This window comes from Eurosta solidaginis, chromosome 4, assembly GCF_040869045.1.
Source record: "Eurosta solidaginis isolate ZX-2024a chromosome 4, ASM4086904v1, whole genome shotgun sequence".
Lineage (NCBI taxonomy): Eukaryota > Metazoa > Arthropoda > Insecta > Diptera > Tephritidae > Eurosta > Eurosta solidaginis.
The window spans coordinates 63733577-63743690 of NC_090322.1; the positions used below are offsets into that span (position 1 = coordinate 63733577).

The window sequence follows — 10114 nt, forward strand, 5'->3', positions numbered from 1 at the left end:
CTAAAATCCTATTAAAGTTCTAGCACGTTTGGGTTATTGTTTGTTGCTTGGTTTGTCGACTGGCTCTAGCGCAGTTGTTGTTGTGGTGCGATGTGCGCGTTGCGCGTTGATACGCAACAAGGTCACTGGAAAAATCGTTAAAGCAGACCAAGTTGCCTGAGTATACATACAAATTTTTTTCACTATCATTTGCGTATTTTTCTCTACATTTTTTCACACTTTTTCAGCAGATTGATTTCGAAAAAATGCTAAGTTTTTTAGAAAATAATAAAATTTTAAATTAAAATTTAATATATTTACACTTACCAGTAGATTTTTATTACTTTCTGCCTTTTTGTTGACTTTTCTAGCTTTCTTGCAAATTGACCTTCATTATAAATTTTTTCGGTCAATCAAATTTCAGAATTTAAAAAAAAAAAATATTCTTATTTGCTTGCTTTTTATTAAAAGCGATCATAAACACATTTCCTTTCATGCACTTAAGTCATTATTATTTATAAAAAAATTCCAAACTTTTATATTTCAAATTGCTTGATATTTCTTTCACACACTTTTCTAAGTTACGCCAACACCTTATTAAGTTTTCACTAGCGTCCAGAACATTTTTTCAGTCTTATTAAAATTAAGGACTAACATATAATTAATTTTTAGTATATATATTATATATATATACATTTTATATGTACATATGCAAGTAATTAATTTTAAGTTTTCCGATTTTAAATCTTTACTTCACTGGGTCTGCAACGCAACTGATAAAATTCCAAGTCCATGAAAATTGTCAAAGCTTCGAAAGCCTTGAGACCGTGTTGAAAGCTTAAAAGGTTATGTTGAGTTTTTCCTGAATTCCTGCAATTGGAAAATTTCCAACAACTTATGCTGTTATTTCGTCGCTCGTGCGCAAGTCTTGTTTTGAAATATTTCAACACTAACAATGGTTTGTTGGTAAACATTGAACTGCTGAGCCGGGTGAAACACGTGCATTAGCCGATTCGACGCAGGCGCTAATATTGCCGGTAGTTGTTTAAAGATTAAATGATATCTAACATTAGGAATGACAGTAGCTCTATTATTGTATGTAACACATATATATAAAGCGAAACTACATCTGTCAGTGTCAGGGCGGCCACCGTGGTGTGATGGTAGCGTGCTCCGCCTATCACACCGTATGCCCTGGGCTCAACTCCCGGGCAAAGCAACATCAAAATTTTAGAAATAAGATTTTTCAATTAGAAGAAAATTTTTCTAAGCGGGGTCGCCCCTCGGCAGTGTCTGGCAAGCGCTCCGATTGTATTTCTGCCATGAAAAGCTCTCAGTGAAAACTCATCTGCCTTGCAGATGCCGTTCGGAGTCGGCATAAAACATGTAGGTCCCGTCCGGCCAATTTGTAGGGAAAAAACAAGAGGAGCACGACGCAAATTGGAAGAGAAGCTCGGCCTTAGATCTCTTCGGAGGTTATCGCGCCTTACATTTATTTTTTTTTTTTTTTTTTATATCTGTCAGTGTGGTGGCAGGTGACCAAAACGATAAACCGGAAAACAGATTGCTGATAACTGATGTACATAGATATTCAGAGTTAAAGTTTTTTAATACGATTAATAAATGCCAGACGGCTTATTCATTCATTTATTTACTTCAACATGTATTGTAATCAGAGCTGGGTAAATTCAATTCCATTACATTACCCATTACATTCCTCAGTAATTGGCAAAAGTTATCAATTCCTTTCCTCCAAAGCAAAGGAATTGATTACATTTCAATTCCTCAAAAAAAAAAAATACCAAAAGTAATTTCGTTTTTTGAGGCTCAAGTACAAACCATGTTTTGTTTGTAATTGAGAAAAAAAATATTTTGTTCAAATGTAATTTCTGCCCCAGTACTTTCGAAAGGAATTGCAAATGTAATAGAAAACTTTCCAATTACATTACAAGGAATGGAAAAAGTAGTTTCGAATTTCCCATTCCATTCCTCAAAGGAATTGCGAAAGTAATTGAAAAACTATAAGTTAGTTTGAGTATAGGAACTTACTACGGTTGATGTGGGTGACTTTTCGGGTCACACTTTTCATTATTTCATCAGATTTTTCTTGTGAGTGCTAACTGAAAGCATTTGGAAACACCAGTGAATATAAAATCATTATCCTCTTAAAGTTCATAGCTAAGTAAAGGCATCTCCTTTCCTTCCTCCGCCATCAAAGGGTGGTGGCTATAGGAAAGCAGCACACTTTTTATTTTTCTTTGATACTGTAACGAATTTGCTTGCAAATCCTCTTATTTGCCCGTTTGCTAAGTTCGTATCACTAAACTGTTGAATAAATAACTCCAATATTGAATAATGGAAAAATGGCCTATATTATTAAAGTACTTCACAATAACACTTATACTTTTCAACTAGCTGGCTTAATAACCAAACTGATAGCTTAAATGAAACTGACTTTCAAAATAATACTGCTATTGCTCGCTAGATAGCGTCTTAATCGAAAACTCAAATCAAACTGAATTCCAGCGCCTCTACAATTGCCGCCTTTTATACTCTTTGATTTCAACCTTTGCATCTTCTAGGCGCTTCCAGAATCTACTAGTCCAGCAGCTCTCAAACTTCTCTGCTGTAAATACAATTGCACAATTTTATAGTTTTTCTCATTGCATGCTTATAGGAGTATCTCAGATATATGCATGTGTTTGTGCATTGACTCTCCGCTGCTCGTATACGTACATGGTACATATGTGTAGACGCAATTATTGTTTCGTTTATGTAGATACATAATGATTGATCTATGGTTGTGAATTCACATCACTGCTTAGCATCGGCTTAGAGACGATAGCATCGCTCAGTGCTGCTAACATTCGTTACACTGCCCTCCACCTAAGTCTGATCGTCCCGATCAGACAAATCTCTCGATCTATACGCTGCCAGCCTTTCCAAATGAACCACGCTTCTAATCCGTGGTTTCCCAGTGGTTTGTATGCGATAGATGGTATCACTGATCTTCTTCACAACCTTGTACGGGCCTTCCCAACTGCACCGAATCTTGGAGGGAACACCTTTCCGCCGGTGAGGGTTGTATAACAGTACCAAATCTCCCTCCAAGAAACCTTCCGAATTTTTGTTCTCATTGTACCTGCGTTTCATCTTACTACTCATTAGTCTTGATCGTTCCCTCGCTCTCTGTTGTTTGGCCAATGAACTTCTTCGCAGAGCTTGCACTTGACGGATTGACTTTGCATCATCATTATCGTCTGGACGTTTCACAACAGTAGTGCGCGCTGGCTTTAAACCACCCTTGCATTCCATCTGAAAAATTCTTTCAGTCATTTTAGTGCGTCCATTAGGTTTTGTCGATGCCAGTCTTTTTCTCGCAGGTATTTTTAATTTCGGTTTATTTGGCACATTCGACCCATCAACCTTTTCTTTTGACTTTCGTGGCCTTTGTCGAGTCTTCTCCACCATTACTCGATTACTACTGAACCCTTTCTCCAACTTGAAGTTAAGTGGTATATCCTGGTTCTCATAACGCATCACCCTTCTCTGCATATCGATCTTGAACCATGAAATCCACTCCCAATATAACTTCATCAACAATCTCCGCCACAACGAATTTGTGTAAAACCATGACCTTCCCAATTAAGACTTCACAGATCACTTCTCCCCGGACTTGGTTATACTCGCCAGTGACCGTACGCAACCTCGCTCCAGGTAACGGTTTTACTCTCCTGTTAACCAAGTCAGATCGGATCAAGGAATGAGATGCGCCCGTATCTACAGTCAGTACACGCTCCTTACCATTCACATTCCCTCTGACGGTAAGACTGCTTGATTTCCTTCCAGTTTGCGACACAGATATCACAGGACATTCAAAAACCGGGGCAAGTTTTCGTTCTTTACATCCGACACGCACTTGCTCATTTCCTCCAGCTTTGCGTTTACGGCCACCCACATTGTTGGAACTATTAGGACCAAGATCGCAATGACGTGCAATGTGACCGAACTTCCTGCATTTGGTTTTCACTCCGCTTTTGCGATCCTCTCAGCACCTCCAATATTGCGTCTACCCACTCTGGCCTTTCTACTTCCACACGGCGTGCTTTGAAAACTGGCTTACACAGAAGCGACGCTGTTTCCTGAATCAGGGCTTGTGACACCGTTTCTGCGAATGTTGGCTTTGGGTTTGCGTATGTAGCTCGCTTTGTTTCGAAGTCCCGTATGCCATTTATAAAGCTCTGAATCTTTACCCTTTCAGTGTACTCCACGGGTGCGTCCGCATTCGCTAAATGTGCTAGCCTTTCAATATCCGACGCAAACTCTTGCAATGTCTCATTTGCTTTTTGGTAGCGGTTTTGCAACTCAATTTGGAATATCTGTTTCCTATGCTCGCTTCCGTAACGTCTCTCTAAAGCGCTCATCAATGTTCCGTAGTTGTTCCGCTCGTACTCTGGGATGGTCTGTAAGATTTCCGCAGCTGGTTCTTTTAAAGCTACGAACAATGCAGCAACTTTATCTTCAGCATTCCAGTTGTTCACTGTTGCGGTCTTCTCAAATTGTAGCTTAAAGACCTGGAAAGAAACAGAACCGTGAAAGGATGGTGTTTTTACCTTTGGCTTACTCGTTGAAACTGCTGGGCGATTTAGTTGCAACTGCTCGACACGTCCTCTCAAAGCATCCACCTCGGCCTCGATTTTTTCTTCAAACTGTAAAATTTTTGTATCTTGCGCCTCTAACTTCGAGGAAATACGTCCTTCTTGCTCTTCCAGTTGAGCAGAGATCTGCGATGATATCTGTGCTGAAATTTGCGGCGACATTTCGGATATCCGTGCCTCTTGCGCTTCAATCTTCGCTGTTATACGGTTCTCCTGCGATTCCAGCTGAGATGACATTTGCGACGACATTTCGGATATACGCGTTTCTTGTGCTTCAATCTTCGATGTCATTCGTGTCTCTTGGGATTCCATCTGTGGTGACATATACGTTTTCTGTTCTTCTAGTTGAGATGACATGTTGGTGGATATTTGCGATGACATTTCTGTTATACGTGCCTCTTGCGCTTCCAGTTGGGATGCCAATTGCGACGACATTGATGCTACTGTCGATGTTTGTGCAGATATTGCAGCCAATATCATGTTCAAGTCTGTGCTGGTAACCGTCTGCGATGTTTCGTTTTTCTCTTCAATTTTTGTTGTCTCCTCGCCTTCAAGATGAAAGACATACTCTTCCACATCAATTCCTTCTGCTTCCATTGCCTCGCGTAGCCGTGCCTGAAGTTCGAGTTTAACGCCGCTTGTATTCAATCCACGGCTCTCCAACTCCTTTAGTTGCTGGATCTTCAATTCACTGAACTTTGCCATGTCCTTGTTGTCCTCTGGAATTTATTCAACAATTCCTCTTCTGACACCAATTGTAACGAATTTGCTTGCAAATCCTCTTATTTGCCCGTTTGCTAAGTTCGTATCACTAAACTTTTGAATAAATAACTCCAATATGGAATAATGGAAAAATGGCCTTTATTAAAGTACTTCACAATAACACTTATACTTTTCAACTAGCTGGCTTAATAACCAAACTGATAGATTAAATGAAACTGACTTTCAAAATAATACTGCTATTGCTCGCTAGATAGCGTCTCAATCGAAAACTCAAATCAAACTGAATTCCAGCGCCTCTACAATTGCCGCCTTTTCTACTATTTTATTTCAACCTTCGAATCTTCTAGGCGCTTCCAGAATCTGCTAGTCCAGCAGCTCTCAAACTTCGCAGCTGTAAATACAATTGCACAATTTTATAGTTTTTCTCATTGCATACTAATAGGAGTACCTCAGATATATGCATGTGTTTGTGCATTGACTCTCCGCTGCTCGTATACGTACATGGTACATATGTGTAGACACAATTATTGTTTCGTTTATGTAGATACATAATGATTGATCTATGGATGTGAATTCACGTCACTGCTTAGCATCGGCTTAGAGACGATAGCATCGCTCAGTGCTGCTAACATTCGTTACAATACATTCAGCTGGCGTAATGTAAACACCATTAATTATTTAAAATGCGTTTTCTTTTGTTGTTACATATTTCACAAATGCAATATAGAAAACAGGATTCCGGCACAGATGTAAAATGTACTCCAATAAAAAACAATTTGTGTTGATGAAAATGGAAATTTTTCGCATGAATTACCTGGCTTTATATGGGAAAAGGGTTTGGAAGTATGCTTCTAATATCCCTCACTAAGGTAGGCACATTGTCGTTTGTGTGAGGGCTTAGCCGAACACCATAGCGTCCGACTATGAGGCGCAGCGGTTTAGGACTGGCATCTAGGCCATTTCGCCTCATAGGAGGGCGGCGGAATGTCGGTGACCAAGAACTGCCAACCCCCTAATATAGGGCGTTATTGAGGCCGTGCCTATTGAACGATTTGCAGCCAGGGGATAAATTCGAAGGAAGCCTTCCCGATAACGGACCACTCGGCAAGTATTGATGGCATTACCACAGTAAGGGCGCTGCTGTGGAGGACGGTTCTTTCCCCGTACATAATACTGAACGCTGAATGGGCTCATGAGGCGGTAGAAGTAGGTGGAAGACAGTTCAAAAGGTTTGCTGCGAGAAACTCTCGGCACTGCACCCGGTATGAGTAGGAAGAAGTGTCGAATGGCAGAATGAAGAGGCAACGTTCGGCGGAAGGCGAAAAGTCTGCCTTCAAGAGCCTGAAAGGACCCAGTCCCAGAGCCGCGAGACAGGGCAGCCGCATAGACAAGATAATTAGGCTTAAAGCTGTAGGACAGGTGACCCAAAAGCGAGATAGCAACTACCTCGAAAGCTGCAAGTAAGAGCAAGGACATCAAAAGTGGCGAAGTGGCAACTAGGGAAGTAATAGATAAGCCAAAGGGAGAAAAGGCTAAGACTCCGGCTTTTCCCGAGAAGATGAATGATGTGGCAAGGTGGGCTTTGGCGCAGGTTGATCGTAGGAATCCTTTCGGACAGATGACTACTGAAAGGTGGAGATCTGTAGAAAGGGAGCTTATTTACTTAATGCTTAAGATGATACGGGAACAGCCACGTAAGGCCCTGGTGTGAGGATGATAGCGTCCGCGAGCTTGCTGTGGCTGGAGGAAGTAGTTCCAAACCTCCAAAGCCAAGGCACGAACACAAAGTTCGAGGTGGTGAATAAAGCGCAAATCCCCACGGTACCAAAAGTTAAAGTATGGATACCATGCGTGATGAAGTCGAAGGATACACTGCGACTTCTGCAGAATTAGAATTCGAATATACCGACACAGGATTGGATATTGGGATCTATACATTGATTTCCATTGTGCTGCAATATCACCAGGCTCAGCGCTATGATTCGAGCTCAAATGATATATGTTTAAAAATTAATTAAAATATTCTGTAAACTCCTTATCTAACCCAAAAAAACACAATGATAACACACGCCGACAGCATCTTAGACCCGGAAACCGGACTATATAATTTCGAAGGATTTTGATGCTATGAATTGAAATCTGGCCTCAAAAATTCTTTATCAGCTCTGGTTTTCGAGATATCCTAACATAACCTCAAATATGGGCAAAAATGGTGTTTTTTGCACTTTTAGGTTAGGATATCTCGAAAACCAGTGCTGATATAGCAATTCTGATGCCTGATTTGGATTCAGTGCATCATATACCTTCGAAAATATATAGTCCGGTATCTGGGTCTGAATGTTAAATGGTTAAATTTTGTCGGCCTGTGTAATTTATCCATCGCCTTTGGCGATACAACTCTGGTAACTCGAAGACAAGCGTGAGCGGTTTTTGCCGGTAATTTTTAATGCCCGGAATTTTTAATTCCCCGGATGAGGGGAACATAGACACAAACACGACGTGTGACCCGTTACCACCACCCCACAGAGGTTGAAGAAGCCATGAAAAAAGCCAAACCTTCTAAATCAATAGGTCCAAATAGAGTAGTCATGCCAATGCTAAAACATCTTGGCGCTGAGGGAGAAAGCTACCTGATGCACGTTTTCAGGCCTGGGAAACCGGCTAACGAAGGTGAGTTATAACGACCGCTATCACTCCGTTCGCGAGTAGCGAAGACAATGGAAACCTTCCTGCTCCGTCAGTTTAGTGCGAATCTTCGCCTAGCCACTAATCAGCATGGCTTCCGTAAAATACATAGCACTACCAGCGCTGTCAAAAGCTTTTCACACAGTCAACCACGGTACTATACTCCAAGATATAGAAGATTCACCCTTTCCCCTTTGTATAAAAAGACAAACTGCAAATTATCTGAACCTAGCCGGCCAAATCCACGGTCACTGTTTTGCGACGTGGAATATTGGACGTTCACGTCGATGGTGTTGTGCTACCGATTATCAGCCATTAAAATATCTTAGGAGTAACATTCGATCACACTCTCACCCTCAAGACGTATGCCAACGAAGTTGTATCTAAAGTACAAATCCGCAACAAAATCCTCAAGTCGCTTGCCAGTAGCACTTGGGGAAAAGATGAAGAAACGTTGCTATCCACATACAAAGCAATTGGCCGGCCATTCAACAGCAAATCTAAACTACGATGATACAATCTTACCATAACCTTCCTCATATATGGCGAGAAGAAATGAATTGCAAGTCATTGAAGGCAGTGCTTGTGTTTTAAAAACATTTTCTTATGGTCCAAAAAGTTACTATGACCTCATAAAGTCGCCGCTTGAATTGCAAAAATATTTTTACACTAATAAGAATGTTTCAATTACTTTTCTAATTCCTTTCAGGAATGGGAAATTCGAAAGTACTTTTTCCATTCCTTGTAATGTAATTGGAAAATTTTCAATTACATTTGCAATTCCTTTCTAAAGTACTTGGGCAGAAATTACATTTGAACAAAATATTTTTAAGCTATTGCATAGATTTTATCGCGGGCTTGGCGACTAAATCAAAAAAAAACCGTAACGGATATTTGTCAAAAAAGATCCGAAAATGCTCGAAGAGGTTCGAAAAGGTTCGTAAAGGTTCGGTGTTAGCAACAGGCCAAATACATAAAACTGGATCTCTATCATAAACAGCGGTGGGCACCACTACATTTACACGGTTACCAAATTGAGAATGTGTTAGTAAACACGAACGCGTAGCGAGCACGAAAGCAAATTCAATTATTTATTTACATAGTTTGATTTCAATGCTTGAACGGTGAACACGTGTCACACGCACTTTTTGGTACTCTGTTTTAAGCGCGCGTGCGACACTTCCTCACCGAACGACCATCGAAATCAAACTAAAAGAGCTGTCGTTGATTTTCACGAAGTAGCCATTGTCCTATCGCTTATCGTATACATATATGGTCGCTTACAAGCCAACCTAATAAAACCGCACTGCGTTTTTTTAGCGCACGCAAACAACCGGCGTTTTTTGCCCTAACCCAAATAAGCATGCGTTGCGACAATGTAAAGCATGTGTGCAAACGTCAAATCTAAATGTCACGCAGAACAAAAATTGGAAATCGAGTTAGGTTTTCACGCAGCAAATTCAATTTGAGTTGCTCTCATACAAGTTGTATGTGCATGAGACATTTTTGACAGAAAATGACTTGCGTGCGTTTATATTAGGTTGGCTTGTTAGCAGGTGCTAAGCTCACGCCCACCCCGGATCATAAAGTTCAAGTTAAAGTTAAAGTGAATGTTAAAGTTAAAGCGAAAGTTAAAAATAAAGTTAAAGTTAAAGTTAAAGTGAAAGTTAAAGTTAAGGTTAAAGTTAAAGTTAAAATTAAAGTTAAAATTAAAGTTGAAGTTAAAGTTGAAGTTGAAGTTGAAGTTAAAGTTAAAGTTAAAGTTAAACTTAAAGTTATAGTTAAAGTTAAAATTAAAGTTAAAATTAAAGTTGAAGTTAAAGTTGAAGTTGGAGTTGAAGTTAAAGTTAAAGTTAAACTTAAACTTAAAGTTAAAGTTAAAGTTAAATATAAAGTTAAAGTTAAAGTTAAAGTGGATGTTAAAGTTAAAGCGAAAGTTAAAGTTAAACTTAAAAACAAAGTTAAAGTTAAACTGAAAGTTAAAGTTAAAGTCAAAGTTAAAGTTAAAGTTAAAGTTAAGGTTAAAGTTAAAGTTAAAGTCAAAGTTAAGGTTAAAGTTAAAGTTAAGG

General features: G+C 39.7%; 1 protein-coding gene across 3 annotated transcripts in view; it reads right to left on the bottom strand.

Moving 5' to 3' along the window:
- Rab3-GEF (Rab3 GDP-GTP exchange factor) overlaps nt 1-775 on the bottom strand; it is a 304714-nt gene extending 303939 nt beyond the window's left edge. For 2 of the 3 annotated variants that reach the window (XM_067781899.1, XM_067781887.1), the window contains exon 1: nt 307-775. The gene's annotated coding sequence lies outside the window, so the exon portion shown is untranslated. Of the gene's footprint in view, nt 1-300 lie in introns of all 3 variants that reach the window. The other variant, XM_067781888.1, reaches the window with a different exon arrangement.
- Nucleotides 776-10114: the final 9339 nt, after the last annotated feature.